General features: G+C 42.6%; 1 protein-coding gene across 1 annotated transcript in view; it reads right to left on the reverse strand.

Moving 5' to 3' along the window:
• The window catches only part of LOC121873828 (putative protein TPRXL), a 53,675-nt gene extending 40,620 nt beyond the window's left edge, over positions 1-13,055 (reverse strand). The window contains exon 1 of the mRNA XM_042377571.1: positions 12,883-13,055. The gene's annotated coding sequence lies outside the window, so the exon portion shown is untranslated. The remainder of the gene's footprint in view (positions 1-12,882) is intronic.
• Positions 13,056-19,988: the final 6,933 nt, after the last annotated feature.

Raw genomic sequence — 19,988 nt, forward strand, 5'->3', positions numbered from 1 at the left:
GACAAACTGTGAGAGAGAGAGAGAGAGAGAGATGGGGGGGCAAGCAGTAAAGAAAAGAAAGAAAGGGGCAAGCAGGGGAGAGAGATGGGGGCAAACAGTAAAGAAAGAAAAGAGAGAGAGAGAGAGAGATAAGTCCAGCTGGAGCCGTCACGACTTACAGCTGATAGTGATCATGACACAGGAAGTGAAACACACAAACACTACATCTGTTATTGTTCAATTCACGCTCCTTTCCTCTTCCTATATTTATTTATTTAATTTTCTTCCATGGCGTTATATCTTTTTTTTTATTATTATTTATTCAGTTAAAAATAAAACCTGTTTATTTTTTTTCAGTTATAATTACTATATCATTCAATAATGTATTTTAATAAGAGTTTGTAACTTTGTAATTATAATCATTAACATTTACATTTGAATTGTGTTACGAACCACGCCACCAATTGTCATGATCTACCTACCCAGCACCACGAGCAACGCCATCTAGGGACGAAATCCGAGTATGACTACTCTTAGTTACCAGTCTGGGGTTTCCCTTCTCCATATCCTGGTTGTTGCGGCACAGTGACTACCTACCGTCTTCTACAATACTCAGCCTTGCTCGTCGGCCATCTCAGCTCCGCACTTAAGTATTTGTAATCTTTTATTGCCTCCCCCACGTCCACTTGCTTCAAAATTGTTTATGTTGTATAAATATGTACAGTATATACTGTCAGTGGCGGCTCGTGCATAGGGCTGCAGTCCCCCCAGACACTCACTGCCAGGCGTATGATTCCTTTAGAGAGACAGCTGAATAATACACTACCAACAAATATATCATTTCATATGTTATTTAATTATTTTCAATACGTTGCTAAGTGAATTTTCATTAAAATCAGACCAAAATTTAAGTTACTTTCATAGTTGCTGTCAATGCTGTACGATTCATGTCTGTTATTAATTGGCGCCGCCGCCGCACTTGAAGCAGCTCAGTCTCGTACAACGTGTTTACATTGCGTGTGGACCGTGTGGTTAAATCGTGCTTTCTTTAATTACCCTTTGACGATGGAAAATCGAGTGAAGTATTTGCAAAACATCAACTTTTCCCAGCTGACATTAAATGAAAAGACTGAAATCAAAGCAAGAGGAAGACCTACATCAGTTTTATCCATTCAACAGAACAGTACAAGCAGGAACAAAGAATATACACGCCAGTTTAACATGAGTGTTTATCAGAATGACAGACTGTCTGCTTTAGCAGTGATATCCATTGAAAATAAAATGATAACAGAAATAAAGGATTTTAATGAAATAGTAATAAACAATTTTGCTACATCGAAGAGCAGACACGCCGACTTTATTGTCAATTAATACTGGTCCATCACCACCAACACTACTACCATGCCCTGGGAATTCGTGGACATCAACTACAACTCATACCTGAGGTAGGTCACCTACTGTTGTGTGAGGCTTGCAGTCCCTCCATTTTATTTTTCACGAGCCGCCACTGTATACTGTTAATGTTTAGGTTAAGTATGGTTCAGGGTAAATTATAGAAAGCTGAATATTTTGTTAAGGAATTTATGGTACTTTATTATACACAACAAAAACTCGCATCCTTTGTCTACCCTTTTATAGTCCGATTGTCTTTGTTTTTTATTGTTGTTGCCTGTTGGGATCTGGGTAGACTTTTAACTATATTCTAAATCCCCAACTCGTAACAATTGTATGACCATATTTATTACCTTTTACTGCCCTGTGTGTTTTGGGTCTTATACGTATATAAGGTATAACTATAAAATGCATTGGTACCGGTATAAACACACTCGGTATAAGGTATAACTATAAAATGTATTCGTGCTGGTATAAACACACTCGGTATAAGGTATAACTATAAAATGTATTGGTACCGGTATAAACACACTCGGTATAAGGTATAACTATAAAATGCATTGGTACCGGTATAAACACATTCGGTATAAGGTATAACTATAAAATGTATTCGTGGTGGTATAAACACACTCGGTATAATCACACAAGTATAGTCTACACGGGTGTTGTTGTTCGTCAAGGCGTCCCGCAGGGTGATGTGTCTCAACCTTTCTTGTTTGTACTGTAATTTGAGAGCAGTCAACACAACTCATAACAAAGTAACTCACACAAACTGACTCTCTCTCTCTCTCTCTCTCTCTCTCTCATCGATAACTTTCTTACACACACACTACTGTTAAAGTGAGGGCTACTTGACATCTGAATTGATACAAATCGTTTCTTGTCAACCATCTAGTCTACCTCTTGAGTCATATTTTACTCACTGTGGATACTATGTTTGTCATATTTGATTCACTGTGTATACTATGTGAGTCATAATTTACTCACTGTGTATACTATGCGAGTCATACTTTACTATGTGAGTGGGTATAGTAAGTGACCCATGGCTATACCGAGTTTCCTTACTGTGTATACTATGCGAGTCATACTAGACTCACTGTGTATACTATGTGTGTGCCATGTTTACTCAGCGGATACACTATGTGAATCATGTCTATTCATTGTTTTTGCACTACATTGTTCTACCATAATGTTCAGTTTGTTCAATGTTCTTTAAATGTGATGTTATTTTTTTTGTCCCCGTGTTCTTGTACTATTCTAAATGAAATACCTGCATTTATCTATCTATCTATCCATCTCTATCTATCTATCCATTCACCCATCTATCAATCAATCTATCTATCTATCTATATCAATCCATCAACCGTAATGTTATGCTTGTCAGTCATGTTCTTGGTGTTATGTGAGATAAAGAAGGGTGAGAGATGTGAGGTAAAGAAGGGTGAGAGATAAGGTGAGATAAAGAAGGGTGAGAGATGTGAGGTAAAGAAGGGTGAGAGATGTGAGGTAAAGAAGGGTGAGAGATAAGGTGAGATAAAGAAGGGTGAGAGATGTGAGGTAACAAGGGTGAGAGATGTGAGGTAACAAGGGTGAGTACGACGAGTTAACCTTTAGAGTACGACGAGTTAACCCTTAGAGTACGACGAGTTAACCTTTAGAGTACGACGAGTTAACCTTTAGAGTACGACGAGTTAACCCTGAGTACGACGAGTTAACCCTTAGAGTACGACGAGTTAACCTTTAGAGTACGACGAGTTAACCCTGAGTACGACGAGTTAACCCTTAGAGTACGACAGGTTAACCTTCAGGACGACAGAGTTAACCTTTAGATTACGACGAGTTAACCTTTAGAGTACGACGAGTTAACCCTTAGAGTACGACGAGTTAACCTTTAGAGTACGACGAGTTAACCTTCAGAGTACGACGAGTTAACCTTGAGTACGACGAGTTAACCCTGAGTACGACGAGTTAACCCTTAGAGTACGACGAGTTAACCCTGGGTACGACGAGTTAACCCTGAGTACGACGAGTTAACCCTGAGTACGACGAGTTAACCCTTAGAGTACGACGCCCAGTCCCCGTAGTACGATGAGATATTGTAATCTGATTGTATTAAGACATCTTACTTTGGGGCTCAACAAGGGTCTCTCTCTCTCTCTCTCTCTCTCTCTCTCTCGTGGGGTAACAGGCGGTGAGTGAGTAAGGGAATGAGAGAGAGAGTTAATGAATACGTTAGTTAGTGAATGAATGAATGAGTGAGTTAGGGAATAAGTGAGTGCGCGAGTGAGAGAGTGAGCGAGTGAGAGAGTGAGGGGATGCTCCTACCTCCCTTATCTCACTATGCGTCACTCTACTTGTCTCTCCGTACGCTCAAGAGACACACAGTAAATACCACCTGAGAGAAAGAACGAAAGAAAGAACGATAAAAAAAAGAGAGCGAGAGAAAATAAACGAATGAGGAAGAGTAGTAACGATAGTGAAACGGCGCTAACGAGGATAATCACGACAACGAGAGATATACAAAATAAACACAAAAATAACGAAAAGAATATCATCGCTAACGGGGATAAAACGCGATAACAAGATACAACAAAAACTGATAACCAACATAAACAATAGCAAAAAACACTGACAATATCCCCCCCCCCTCCCCCCCCTTATTGACTCACACGGGATAACGAAGACTCCACTAACGAAATATACGGCCGTTGACAATTAAGATAACAAGGGACGATAACAAAGATAGCGAAAGCAAGAGTTACCGAGAGGACAACACAACAGCTGTCACTCACGCTTAAGTGCTTTCACCTATGCGGGGGTAATGGGTTGTGGTGTTAATGGGTTGTGGTGTTAATGGGTTGTAGTATTAATGGGTTGTAGTATTAATGGGTTCTAGTATTAATGGGCTCTAGTATTAATGGGTTCTAGTATTAATGGGTTCTAGTATTAATGGGTTCTAGTATTAATGGGTTCTAGTATTAATGGGTTCTAGTATTAATGGACAGGGCCCTAATAGAATTTGGGCCTACTAGGACTTAGATCTATTAGGACCAAAGCATAATACCACCGGGCCTATTAACACTGAAGTCTATTAACAAGAGGACCAAATAAGAGCGAGCCTATTACACATGGGACTTACCTATTAAAATGGGACCTAACAAGAGCGACCTTATTACAAATGAGACCTATTAAGAGAGCCTATTAAAAATGGGAGTTATTAAAATGGGATCTAAAAAGAGTGAGCCTATTAGAAATGGGACTTACCTAACAAGAGTGAGCCTATTACAAATGAGACCTACCAGTACAGGGACCTAACAAGACCCATCTGACCTACATCTCCTAAAGGCGAAGTAGCCAGTAATCCCCCAAAACACTGAGACACCACCCCCCACATCCACATCCACTCCAGCTCCATCACCAGAAAAAAAAAACCAGTAATGCTAGATTCTCTGTAACACAACCTACGTCAGTTTCCCCTGAACGGTGGAACAACCAGAAAATTCCACTGTCTTGCTGTGGTGAAGGTGAAGATTCCCCGTAAGAGCTCAGCCAACTCTGTTTATTGTCCTGATGCCCTTTCTTGGGTTGGGGGCTGGGCTGGGCTGGGTTGCTGGCTTGGGTTGGGCTGGGCTGGGTTGGCTGGATTGGATTGAGTGGGTTGGGATTGTTACGTAAGATTGGGATGGGTTGGGTTGGAGCAGGCAGGGTTGGGGTTGGAGTAGGCAGGATGGGTTGGGTGTGAGGAGGGGATGGGGTTGGAGCAGGGATGGGGAGCAAGTGGGGTTGGAGGCAGGGGATGGGTTGGAGAGGCAGGGGATGGGGTTGGAGTAGGCAGGATGGGGCTGGGATAGGAGGGGCTAGTAGCAGGGATGGGGTTGGAGCAGGCAGGGTTGGAGAGGCAGGGATGGGGTTGGAGTAGGCAGGGGCTGGGAGGCAGGGTTGGGGTTGGAGCAGGCAGGGGCAGGGATGATAGTAGGCAGGGATTTGGAGTAGGCAGGGGATGGGGTTGGAGTGGGCAGGGATGGGGGTTGGAGTAGGCAGGGATGGGGTTGGAGACGGATGGGGTTGAGTAGGCAGGGGATGGGGTTGGAGTGGGCAGGGATGGAGTAGGCAGGGTGGGGTTGGAGTAGGCAGGGTTGAGTTGGAGCAGACAGGATGGGGTTGGAGTAGGCAGATGGGGTTGGAGTCAGGCTTGAAGTAGACAGGGATGGGGTTGGAGTAGGCAGGGATGGGGTTGGAGTAGGCAGGGGATGGGGTTGGAGGGAGGGGGAGGGAGTAGACAGGGGATGGGCAGGGGGAGTGGGCAGCTGGAGTTGGAGGCAGGATGGGGCTGGAGTAGGCAGGGATTTGGAGTAGGCAGGGACAGGGATGTTTGGAGTAGGCAGCAGGGTTGGAGTTGGAGGCAGGTGCCAGGGAGGGGTTGGACAGGCAGGGATGGGGTTGGAGTAGGCAGGGATGGAGTTGGAGCAGGCCAGGGATGGGGTTGGAGTAGGCAGGGATGGAGTTGGAGGCAGGATGGGGTTGGAGTAGCAGGGATGGAGGCAGGGTTGGAGTTGGTGTCATGCCCTACCCACTGTGTCGCCGCCTCAGACGTGGACAGTTCGGAACACTCACTCGGATCACTCGTGTCCTAAGTCAGGTTGAGTTGGTTTAGGATAGACTGAATTGGGGTGAATTGGCTTAAATTTGGTTAGAATGGGATGTTTGAGCACATATGGTGTAGGTTACTAAGCAGGGACACATATGGTGCAGGGTGACACAAACGGCATGATGCAAGCAGGGGTGTAGCACATACAGTTTGAATCAGGTGCACGCGGGGCACATATGATGCAGCTTCAGCATGGAGCGTCAAGGGAGTAAGTTTAGCTTGTGGGGGGGAGGGGGGAAGTCCCAGATCGGAAGACTAGGCTACACGCCCCTCTACAAATATACCACACTAACTGACTCTCTCTCTCTCTCTCTTCACTATCTTCGCTCTCTCTATGTTCGTTTAACCTCTCCTTCTCTTACTCTTATTCTCCACTTTCCTATCTCTATCTCGCTCACAGCTTTCTTCTTTCTCTCTCTATTTCTCTATCTATCTATCTATCTTAACATTCGTCTCTCACTATCTATATTTCTATCTCTCAACGTTAATTTCTCCCTCCTTATCTCTTTGCCTCACCATGTCTCTCACTCATTGTATTAACTTTTCTATCTCAAAGCTTCCACCTACTGCCACCATTCAATAAGTATCTCTCAGTCCCTGTCTCCACTTCTCTTCTTCTTCGTCTAACTATCTCTCACCCCCTTCTCCTATTTCCTCACCCATCCTCCCCTATCTCACCCCTCCCTTCCTCCCTCACCTATCCTCCCCTCTCTTTATCTCTCACCCCTCCCACCATCTCACCCCCCTCCTTATCTACACCGGGCCTGACCTTCACTAGGGCCCCGACACGACAATCTTATCACAAAATACCAACACGTGATAACAACATAAAGAGCTATCCGACCTTTCCTTTCCCAGCAGCCAGGTGTGAGGTTACGTACAGTACCTCTAGGGGGGTCACTTGGGCCCCAGTCCTAACGCTGAGTGGGTCCATTTGATCAATACACTAGTAGGTAACATGGAGATTGCGACCTCTCTTATTCATCCCAAATTACTGTTCCTAAGAACCATTGAGAATGAACAGGTAAAATAATAATAATAACACCAAGAATAACAATACCTGTAATAACAACAATAATAACGCCAATTATAATATAACCTCTAATAAAAACAATAACACGAATAATAACATCACCTCTAATAACAATAATAACAATAACAACACCAATAATAACAAAAATAACAATAATAATATAATACCGACAACAATAATTATAACAAACTACAGTGACAAAAAATAATGATGATAACAATAATTAACGAGACTCAACACAGACAAGATACTACAACTTGTCTCCCTCCCCCGTGTCCCATGACCAGCTTGGGGCTACCATGGGTCAAAATACCCTGAACTGTACTGTACATTGTGGGTGACCTTTGACCCCTGCGACATGACTCAGCAAGGTCTAATGGTTCACATGAAGATTAGACACCCACATTTTATCTAATGCTTAAACACCTTAACCTGATATAACATATCATTACTTAAAACTAACCTAACCTAACTTAACCTAATAACATATCGTAAAACTTAACGCTAACCTAACACTAACCTAACACTAACCCAACCTAACACTAACCCAACCTAACACTAACCTAACACTAACCCAACCTAACACTAACCTAACACTATCCCAACCTAACACTAACCTAACACTATCCCAACCTAATACTAACTCAACCTAACATTAACCCAATCTAACACTAATCTCACACTAACCCAACCTAACACTAACCTAACATTAACTTAATTCTAACCTAACCTAACACCAACCTAACCCGCCCTAAGTAGCGCTAGGGTGTTAAGAAACCAAGTGACATAAGCTGGGGTGTGTAATCTTCACTCCTGATCCCGTAACCCTACGTCTCACGCCCGTCTATTTGATCTGTCCTGAATCTGTCCACTGTACTTTAATTACACTGATAATACCGCAGCTAATTAATACAACAGTAAAAAATACACCACCACAATGTTAGATAATAATAATAATAATTACATCAATTACAATATGTCACTCCTACTGGATAATTTATAATATAGCGTTACTGATTACTGTGTACATAATAAAATAATAATAATATTAATAATAATAATAATAATAATAATAATAATAATAAAAATAATAACGATGGTCATAATAATAAAAATAACGACGGTAATAATAATAATAATTTCACTAATACAATACAGTATCTCCAAGAAGAACATAAGAACATAAGAACGAACATAAGAACGGAGTAAACTGCAGCAGGCCTATTGACCCATACTGGGCAGTCCTGTTTACACCCAACCCCTATTGCTCATATAAGCATCCAACCTATGTTTGAAGCTATTCAGCGTATTCAAGTTAATGATGATATTTGGTAACTTGTTCCATTCATCCACTACTCTGTTTCCATACCAGTGTTTACCTATTTCACGCCGAAATCTAAATTTGTCTAATTTAAAACCATTGTTACGTGTTCGCTCCCGGTCGGATAGTTTGAGTACCTTTGTAATGTCCCCTTTGTTTAACCCTGACTTCCATTTATACACCTCTATCATGTCGCCCCTCACTCTACGTCTCTCGAGGGAGTGCAAATTAAGATGCTTTAACCTGTCTCTGTATTCAAGGTTCCTAATGCCCGGGATTAGTCTTGTCATTCTCCTCTGGATTCCTTCCAAGGATTCTATATCCATTCTGTAATACGGTGACCAGAACTGAACTGCGTAATCCAGGTGAGGTCTCACAAGCGCTAGATATAATTTTAAGATGACATCGCTAGTCTTACAACAGACCCAGTACACAAGAAGGTAAGCGCTGCCGATCGGTATTGTCGAATAGGCGTTCAATCTGGCGAGTAACTGTAGCCATTAGCGAGTGTTTACCCTTCCCGACGCGAAATATAGCCAAATCGACCTCTAATTTGTTTATTTAGTTTATAGCCAAATTGATCTATAATTTGTGTATTTAGTAAAACTTGTCTAGTCTACGAGGGTACTGGGGTAAGGCAGGGATTTTTAGGGTTAAGATTCAGGGATTTTTAGGGTAAAATACAGGAACTTAGAAAGATAACGGATTGTGTTTTGGAATAAGGGAATTATTAAGGTAAGACAACAAATTTAAGGTAAAATAAGGGAATTCTGTTTAAACAAGATACGGGTGATTTTTAAAGGATTTAAGGTAAGATAAACTTCCATGAATACTTTAAGTCATAGTCCTCAAAGGGTTAAATCGCCGTCCTTAAAGGGTTAAATCGCCGTCCTTAAAGGGTTAATTCGCCGTCCTTAAAGGGTTAAATCATCGTCCTCAAATGGTTAAATCACCGCCCTTAAAGGGTTAAATCAACGTCCTCAAAGGGTTAAATCATAGTCCTCAAAGGGATAAGGGATAATTTAAGGGTTTCATAATTAACCCTTTAAATACAATGTCATAATTAAGGGATTAGTCCATCTTATTCAAAGGGTTTACACATCGTACTCAAGGGGCTAAAATAACGTACTCAATCCTCTTTTTCACTGTATTGTACTCGGGTTTAACATCGTACTTATGGGGTTAAAATATCGTACTCAATCCCCCTTTACACTGTACTCGTGGGTTTATATAGTACTCAAGAGGGTCAAGATTACAGAATATATCACTAACTCTAATATAGCAAATATATCCTCCCCCCTTACCCATGCCAAGTACTTCCTCCCCCCTTACCCATGCCAAGTACTTCCTCCCCCCTTACCCATGCCAAGTACTTCCTCTTCCCCTGCCATGCAAGTGCTTCCTCATACCGCTCTTAGTACTTCCTCCCCTTACCCATGCCAGAATGCTTCCCACTTTTGCCACCCATATGATGCTTCCTCCCCCTTACCCCATGCCAAGTGCTTCCTCCCCTTACCCATGCAAGTGGCCTCCTACCCATGTGCTTCCTCCACTTACCCATGCCAAGTGCTTCCTCCCCTACCCATGTGAAGTGCTTCCTCTATACCATGACATAGTGCTTCCTCCCCACCCCATGTGGTGCTTCCTCCCCATACCCATTGAAGTGCTTCCCTCACCACCCCATGCAAGTGCTTCCTCCCCCTACCATGCCCTCCCCCCCTACCCTCTGCCGTGAGCCTGAACTTCTGGTGTGACTCATGACCCAACAACATTGCTATTCATAGCTCACGCATACTCCTTGTCCCAGCCAAAGTCAGGTGTGTGTGTGTGGGGTGATGATTCTGGGTGTAAGGAAGCTGAACGTGTGCTCAAATGTGTGTGTGTGTGTGTGTGTATGTGTGTGTGTGTGTGTGTGTGTGTGTGTGTGTGTGTGTGTGTGTGTGTGTGTGTGTGTGTAAGGTGATGATTCTGGTGTAAGTACAGACGTGTGTGTGTGTGTGTGTGTGTGTGTGTGTGTGTGTGTGTGTGTGTGTAGGTGATGATTCCTGGTGTAAGTACAGACGTGTGTAAATGTGTATGTATGTATGTATGTATGTATGTGTATGTGTGTGTGTGTGTGTGTAGGTGATGGTTCTATAGTGTAAAGATACGAACGTGTGTGTAAATGTGTATGTGTGTGTATGTGTGTATGTGTGTGTGTGTGTGTGTGTGTGTGTGTAAGGTGCATTAATGATTCTGGTGTAAGTACAGACGTGTGTGTAAGTAATATGCTTAATGTATAGCAGCAACATGTGTGTGTGTGTGTGTGTGTGTGTGTGTGTGTGTGTGTGTGTGTGTGTGTGTGTGTGTGTGTGTGTGTGTGTGAAGGTGATGATTCTGGTGTAAGTACGAACGTGTGTGTGTGTTTATGCTTAAGTTAGTGTGAGTTAATATTCAAAGGTATGAATTCTGGTGCAAGTGAGAAAGTGTGTGAACGCGTGGTGAGTAAATGTATGTATGTATGTATGTATGTATGTATGTATGTTTGTATGTGTGTGAGTATTTTCTGAATCTTTATACATACATGAATATTTGCAGTTTATATTTACGTACCTGTGTGAATGTGTACACGTGTAAATGTCTGTCAAATGGAAATGTTATCAAGTAAAGAATGTCCCCAGCTTCTCTCATGGTAGGTGTGGGTGTGTGAGACTTTATAAGCAAGTGGGTGTGTCTCAACATAATGAGTGCCAAGAGGAATGTGGGTACTACACACACACACACACACACACACACACACACACACACACACACACACACACACACACACACACACACACACACGTTCGTACTACACCAGAATTACACACACACACACACACACACACACGTTCACTTACACCAGAATCATCACCTTACACACACACACACACACACACACACACACACGTTCGTACTTACACCAGAATCCACAACTTTAAACACACACACAAAGATCCTTCTAACTTAACTTACATTAACGTAACAACAAAACCTAACCTAACCTAGCTTAACATTCCGTAATAGTACCTAATCTAGCTTCACGTAACAACCTAAATTATTGTATAGTAAGAGAACCTAGCCTAGTTTAACGTAACGGAACGAATCTTAACTTCGCTTAACGTAACAACCTAACCTAACCAAAACTACCCTATCTTAATCTAATATAGCCAAACTAAATATAATGTAGCTAAGCCCAACACAACGTAACCTAACCTCGCTTAACGTAACAACCTAACCTAACCAAAACTACCCTATCGTCATCTAATATAGCCAAACTAAATACAATGTAACCAAGCCCAACGTAACGTAACATAAACTAACCTACCTTAAAGAGATATAACTTAAAAATTCAAACCTAATTCTCCCGTAACGAATTTAGCCCAACTTGACGTACCCTGAAATACCGCGGTCACCCCTAACTTATCATTACGTGACCCCTAACATTATACACTTTACTAACCTAATCTAACGTAATGCTTAACCTTATAATGTTTTAGTACCCGATGAAACTGGGATTAATACAATAATCCACCATATTTTTTGGCGACGGATCAACAAGAAAATTTTACACCTTCAACCGACGGTCAGGGAATCTTTTATATAATGAGTTTAATAAATACACCCATTACAAATGTTGTTCATAGATGTATCAAAGTCTCATGTTTTCAATGCATAGTGGATTTATAAAAATAATAACAATATTAACTAGGAACTACAGATCATCTTCATTTAATTACCAAACACCGTAGGTTCCCGGTTTCCTCCTGTACCAACACTGGATAGAGCACCCAAACGGCTTGTAAGCCGATAAGTGGCGAATATGATTAAAAAAAGAATACAAAATATATCGTCCAAAATTTTGCGAATTATGTTAACGCAAGCTTTTCCTGTTGGGTTTACTTTGCTTTCGCCTTCCAGGAGGCCCCCCCCACTAGCCACACTCAGAGCACCGTGAAAATTACGCATAGCTGCTAACCCACCCAGCAGTTACTACTATAATATCTATTTTAATGCCAATGTTAATATTCCCTTTATAATAATATATAGGTGCTTCTTAAATAGATACAGTACCCGGTACAACCAGTTTACTATTACCAGTGCCCCTCCCGCATCAAGTGCCACACCTACATTTCCATTGTTGCTGTCGCTGCTATTTACCAAGTATTTTATAACCATTATTATCATTAAGTACAAGTGTTCAAGCTACATGACATAACAATACAATATATTCGGAGTTTTATAAGTAACTTAATGTAGTGTATTAAGATATATTGCCGTCATTATGCACACTTGCTGAAAAGGCGATTGCCATTTACTTTTATTTATGATACACAATAACAAGTCATAATAATAATACTTGGCCGGCAGAATGACAGTTCATTCTTGACCAAGCTTAAACATTGGACTTTGCAACATTATTTGAAGCCTAGAGATGCAATGTGCAGAGATTACGGGCAAAACATCAGGGATGGAGCATGTAATACATACCTCTACTATAGCTCTATCAGGGAAGAGCGTTGCCTTTCCCTCTTTCTCTATACAAAGTGTATCCTGTTACTTGATAGCGGTGTATATGTCCTGACTGGTCATCTACACCCCGCTCCAGACAGCCCCCTCGCCCTACCATCGCACTGCACTCTTGGCCACTGAAATCCACCCCTATGAACCGTAATATATATACGGAGTTATTTTTAGCTATGATGTCATCAACTTGCACGCTCACTGGCCGCGCTCTTCAGCACTACGTAATGTTGAGGAACCTGATTGGTCGGGACGAGATGAGAAGAAAAACGTAAAGCAAGGGAGTGCGCGGGCAACTCAGAGACCACATTATAAGCTAAATTTTAACTAAACAGTGTTAATTCTGTCAGCAGTATGATAGGATACTGTTAATGATATAATTTAGAGTTAAATTGTATATTTTTCTAAGGTAAACAATTTGTAACAGTATAGGTTGTGTTCGTCATATAGGGGTGGGGGTGGCGGCTGGCGATAAGGCAAGTGTTACTACTACTTGCTGGCGTCGTGGCGGTGGGCTTGCCCATTTTGCCCCAGGCGTCAACCCCACTGCCAGACATACGCCGCTCTCTCCTCTCTACTTCTCTCTCCACGTGCCAGGCTCCTTAAATCTACTCACATGGTGATCACTCTATCACCACCTCTACTCCGCCGAGTGTAAATTGTGGAATCATTTCTTATAATACAATCTAAGTTTGTTACCGTAGTTATCTGCAGTACGATATTTAAAATGTCAGACAGCCTGGCTCCCATCTACCATCCTATGCCATCATAATTCAATTTTAGGAAACAGTGAATCTTAGTAATGAGAAAAGCAAGGTGTGACCGTCAAATGAGTCATGTACAACAAACATGTTGGTCGCAGCGGTCAGAAAAGTATATGTAATGGTAATTATCTAAATTTTTGAATTTTAGCGCCAAAGTGAAAAAAAATATTCAACTTCCTAGGCATTGGTCTCACAAAAAGCTAAGGTCATACGGCAAAACAGTTACCAAAGCTAATTATATGTACGTGTGTCACAGCTTACATATCATAACGTCTACGTTGAAGGTTATATAGAGAGTAAGACAACATTAGAGGAGAGAGAAGGAAGCTATGAGTGAGCTTACTGGGCGGTGTTGGCGGAGGGAGAGTGCAAGAAGCTGGTGGCGTGTGGCAACAGTCTGCCGCCCACGCACCCACCCACCCGCCTCACGAATCTTGCACACACACGCACACACACACTCTCACACACCCCTCGCCCCAGGCCAAGTGGGAAGAGGATGCATCTCACCCTCACCACTCCTTATTATTCTACCCATTATTAATTACAAAATCTTCTAACGGCGAGTGTTTACTGGTACCCAACATGTGATTCCTTCCACCAGCTGTATCGAACATTTCCGCCTCACTGGGACTGCGTATAGCAGGACTGACCATAGGGTGTAGGAGTGTGGCTCTACACCCTCCATCTCTCCCTCTGGTACCTCACCGTATGGCTGCTGTAGCTACACCTACATCCTATTCTAAGACACCCTGACTGACTCTGCTGTCACACCCTGACTGACTGACTGTTGTCACAACCTGACTGACTCTCCTGCCACAACCTGACTGACTGGTACCGGCTTGTCCTTTAGTGTTAAGATATGATCATAAAACGAATTTTGAGAGAGAAATAAGCGATACAGTCTGTGATGGAAAGGCTGACGAGTGAAACTGTTTGGCTGTAATGAAGTCGAAAGTCAGAAGCTGTGTTGAGAGTTGTGACTGTTGGCATTGGCACCACTGTAACCTAAAGGAGTACCTGGTTTACCTGGGCTGAGTGTCGTGATTGTATTGGAACTACTGTAACATTAAGGTGTGTTTATATACTTGTTTTACTTGGCCTCCGCAACTTGAGGTGGCCATGCCGAGGGAAGGTGAGGTGTGACTAGTGTAGGATCCCTCCATTGTTTTTAATAGTCTTGTATATATATCATTTATAGGCTTAAGGTGCCACAGAATAAAGTTACTTGTGATGGTAGGTTAAGGATTGCCGTCTACCTGTCAGCTTATTGTGTTGTTCCTCCAGATATATATACTGTAATGCTAATATCGGCCACTCGCGTACAAAACAGTTATGTTCACTCAACAGGTCCATGAAGTTGAAAACCCAAGTCTCTCGACCCCTCGTGTGTGTCACTGCCACTAAATCAGAAAAAAAATATTAAAACACGTAAATAAACAGAAAAAAAATTAAAACACGTAAATAAACAGAAAAAAAATCCTAACTCCTATGCCGAAGGTTAAGAGTGTGCCGTGGCTGCATCCCAAGGTCGTCAATCGTGGGCTACAACACAACAATCTACGACCAACAACTTAAATTCCAGAGATCACGTCAACACACCCCACAAGATATAGGGACTCTGAGTCGTCTCACCTGTCATCAGTTATAAAACACACATCAAGATCAATCTCTCATTTATAGCCTACGTACATTTAGGGCGACTGGTGGAGCTAAAGGGAGGTAGAAGGCAATAGTACTGTAAGCTCCCGAGGCTGCCGGAGCATCTCACCTTCTTGAGGGAGCCATGCCCACCAACCAGTGTATGGGAGTGGTACTCTCCTTCCGCGATTCCTCGGACCTCGGGTTAAAATTTGTACCTGAGATATCTGACGATGAAAGTCCTCGAAGTAGCCCAGCCTCCTCCACTCCGGGTTGACGTGAGGACAAGTGAAGCAGGAGGGTCAAGGAGGACACAGTGTCCCTCAGGTCATGTCCTCCAGGAACGCTGTCAGGCTGCGTGAGCTTCACTCTTGACAGCCTTGATAATGACATTAGATATGTCCTGCGGAAGCTCTGATTTATGATCAAGGAACACAGCGTCGAGTGAGCCGTCACCCGTAAATAATCATGAACAGCCTTCAGACAGTGATGACGTGAGCCGTCGTCAAGTTACCGCGCATGGTAACACAGACTCAGGCCTAAAGCTACGAGTTTGATTCTTTGGTAAGAACATGACAAGTCGTGACCCACGACAGATAAGGATCACAAGAAACAAAACCATCATCCCTCCTTACAACAAGAGGGTCAGAAGCCTTGCTACTCGTGACACCAGTCAACCTTATGATGGCTTATTAAAAATTATCCGACGTAAAATTCCTTATTGCGTCTAGTAAACGTAGACCACGTTCCCGGGACCAAGATAACTCCAGAGGCTGTATTAGTGTCACACACACACACACACACACACACACACACACACACACACACACACACACACAAGTTACTCTAGAATAAACAGGTGACGCCAGAACCTGAAAATTCCAGTTAACAAATCTCATAACTAATGGAAGAAACAGACTCAGGAACAACCACCATACCATCGTCTCGGAAATGTTCCCAAACTGACTCACTGCCTGTTAGTGGACCCCTCGAGGCACCCACCGTGAAGCGTGAGATTGTGGCGTCCTATTTAACCATGAACAACAGCCTGAAATACTAGTCATGAGCTTTGTAGACTCGTAGGAAGAACGATCAAACTGCCCCCTCCCCTCCCGTCCCCTTTCCTCCGAACCACAGGAGAAAAATACGTCTTGGCGTGGCAGTGTTCCCACCTGGACAGAAGGACGGCAACCTTGACCAATCGAATCAATGTGTTTGAGTGTTGCGAAACCAGCAGCGGCCAGAGAGGGAGCCGAAGGTCGCCTTGACAACCCCGCTAACCTAACCTCGGCAGGAGCATGACTCCCTCCTAAGCTACCTGGCTCACCACCACCTCTCGTGTCCTCAAGATTCTACCACCACGTTCTTCTCCCTTCCTCCCTCTGGTTCTCACGAAATGTATGAGGAAACGATTGATGAGAAGAGACCCAGCCTAACATAATGCTGAGGGTGCTGAAGCTTCTTCCCGAACATAGATCCTAAACGAGGGTTCAAAAGGAGGCTTCCACCCATTAAATGTGATCCTCCTAGCCAAGGAACACTTCACTTGGTTGCCTCATTTAAATATCTTCACAGAAAACGTGTTCTTGTAAACCATGGAATTGGTCGAAAACCTCAGAACAAGAAGAACTTTACTGAAAACCTCCAGACGAGCTGCTACTTGAACACTTCCTTGTCCAGGAGGTTAACAGCCTCCTCACGTGAACCGACAAGTCACTCTCGTTAGTTAACACAAGCTTCATAAGGTCGACCTTGGGTGAAGCCTAGTCAGCAAGATTTATTGAAGAGCCTAAGAGTTGACGGGAAACATGCAAGAGGAGAACACTGTGACCTACACCTGGCAGCTGCCAGTCTGGAGACCGTCCTTCTGGAAGAGGTCCGTCTCTAACACTGCTGCTGCTGCTGCTGCTTTCGTAACAAGGTGGTTTAATTAAGGTGGGTAGCCTGCTGCTGCTTTCGTAACAAGGTAGTTTAATTAAGGTGGGTAGCTCATATCTCAAGACCTAAAGGGTACAAGACAATTCACTACCTCCGCAATATTTCTCCATTAATTAAGGTCAACAAACACCGTTCTTAAGGCTCTATAACTCCCAGGAAAACAATGAGGAAGGTTTCATGCTAAACTAAACCATATAAAATCTCGCCCCAACATGTTGAAAACTCGACACAGGAGTCCCATAGTCGATTCTCCTTCGTCCAGGACCTTAACCACATCTCCCTCGATCTGTATAAAGAACTTCCCCGTAGCCTGAACGAGTCTGCCGGTAGCATAACACTGACCCTCACGAGACAACAGACGGGGAGCCAGACACTCAGCTCCTGCCAAGTACCGCTGCAAACTAGTACTGTGTAGGAGTCTCATTACCACTCACCCCTCACACTGCTGACAACCTCCACACACACACAGCATATTACACTGTCAAACTCAACACTTTAATAAACTCGTTACTGATAAAACGTCCGTCGGTAAACACAAATAAATACCTGAAGTTTCCCCTCACACGCTCAGTCTTCACATTTGAGTGGTAACTGAGACCTCTCTGGGACTCGGTTTGTCTTGGGATGGATTATCTAATTCGGATTTTTTTTATGGATTAATTCATTGATTTTTGGATTGAATTAGTTCCAGTCACACACAATAGGTTAGGTTAGGATTAGTTAAGTGATTTTATGGCTGACTGCACTGTATAGGTTAGGTTAGGATTAGTTAAGTGATTTTAGGACTAACTGCACTGTATAGGTTAGGTTAGGTTAGGTTAGGATTAGTTAAGTGATTTTAGGACTGACTGCACTGTATAGGTTAGGTTAGGTTAGGTTAGGTTAGGATTAGTTAAGTGATTTTAGGACTGACTGCACTGTATAGGTTAGGTTAGGATTAGTTAAGTCATTTTAGGACTGACTGCACTGTATAGATTAGGTTAGGTTAGGATTAGTTAAGTGATTTTAGGACTGACTGCACTGTATAGGTTAGGTTAGGATTAGTTAAGTCATTTTAGGACTGACTGCACTGTATAGGTTAGGTTAGGATTAGTTAAGTCATTTTAGGACTGACTGCACTGTATAAGAGTCGCCGGGGATGTGCTCGAGGTATAAACACAACAACAGGGGACATGAGGGCTATTCCCACACCACGAGCTATTTACCAGGTCAATGGCATGAAAAACCACAGTTTCTTTGGTCATATTATAAACCTTGATCTTATGGCAACAACCTCGTAATGATCGCCCCTAACCAACCGCCTCAACTAGGCTGTCCCCACAAGTGAATCACGTAAAGTTCCCGTTGTTCTTACATCACTCAAGGAGGCAAATTACACCACAGTTCTACATTTGCCAGAGAGAAATTATATCTTGTTAACTCTCCTTCGTGACCTCTTGGCCAACCTGCCATGTCTGGTGGGTGTAATAATGTAGTACCTGTTATATTTAGCCATAACTTAATATGTCTAGTTTTACATCTTTCTTGTTATTGATTGTTTCTCCAGGTTAACAAAGGACCTTAGTGGAAATACTCTTACGATGGCTTTGTTAGACTAGCTTTTGTCCAGGTGATTTATTGTCTCTCATTGTTTGTATATCTACACTGTCTATGTATACATCGTCTGTGTTTACGTTTGACGTCTTGAAGATACGGTGGAGGTGTGGTTCCTTCTTGTTTATATACACCTATCTGGGGAGTTGTCAGTCCTTGTTAATAGTGTCAGCAGTTAACAATGTCAGCAATTACTAGCGTCAGCAATCCTTCTTTATTTATTTATCGTTTCACCACTTATCATCTTACTATCTATTGGGGTCAGTTGGTTTTGTTGCTTTATTCTGACATTTATTGTGACCTGAGACGTTTGGTCACACCGGATAACACCCTTCCCACGTCTGACCCGAATCAGGACTCGAACCCAGGATATGAGTTTGAGAGACACGTGCCGCCGCTGTTTGTTACACCTACGTACAACTTCTCCCAGTGTTGTTTGTCACATAACACACTCCAGGGGGCAAAGTTCTAAAAATTCTTACATATAATTTTCCTTGTGCATGAACATAGTTTTTCACTGAAGTAACCCCGTCCTCCTTGGCTGGATATATCAGTTCCTATTAATTACACTCCTATTGGTAGTAAGCAAATGTTAAACACCGATGTGGTGAGATGTGTCACACTAGAAACTATTAACAGACACATAGAGAGTACAGTATTAAATCAAGCGAATGTTATGCTTTTACTGATGGTTCTGTGCAGACAAACACAGGTAGAACAGGCTGTGCAATTGTAATATATAAAGAAAAAGAGATGATAGTGTCAAACAGCAAAGGCTGAACAACTGGGCCAGCACAACACAAACTGAACTAACTGGAATCTACTTAGCCACAGACTACCTTAAAGAAAATGGAGGTGGGGTGATATTCTGTGACTCAAAGTGCTTTGAAATCAATGAACAGCCCGTCAGGTTCTATGTCTAAAGTTGTATGTGATATTAAAAGGAATGTGATAACTGCCAATGAGAACAACTTTCGTATCGAATTTGTGTGGATTCCGTCCCATGTTGGAATCAGGTATCATGACTGTGCTGATAGACTGGCCAATGAGGCATGTAAGAAAGAAAATGTTGACCGTGACCTTGGCCTGTCCAATGCTGTAATTAAAAACATTCAAGTCAAAATCATGAACTCTGATCTA

The sequence above is a fragment of the Homarus americanus genome, unplaced genomic scaffold (assembly GCF_018991925.1).
Source record: "Homarus americanus isolate GMGI-L3 unplaced genomic scaffold, GMGI_Hamer_2.0 scaffold25827, whole genome shotgun sequence".
In the NCBI taxonomy this organism is placed as follows: Eukaryota; Metazoa; Arthropoda; class Malacostraca; order Decapoda; family Nephropidae; genus Homarus; species Homarus americanus.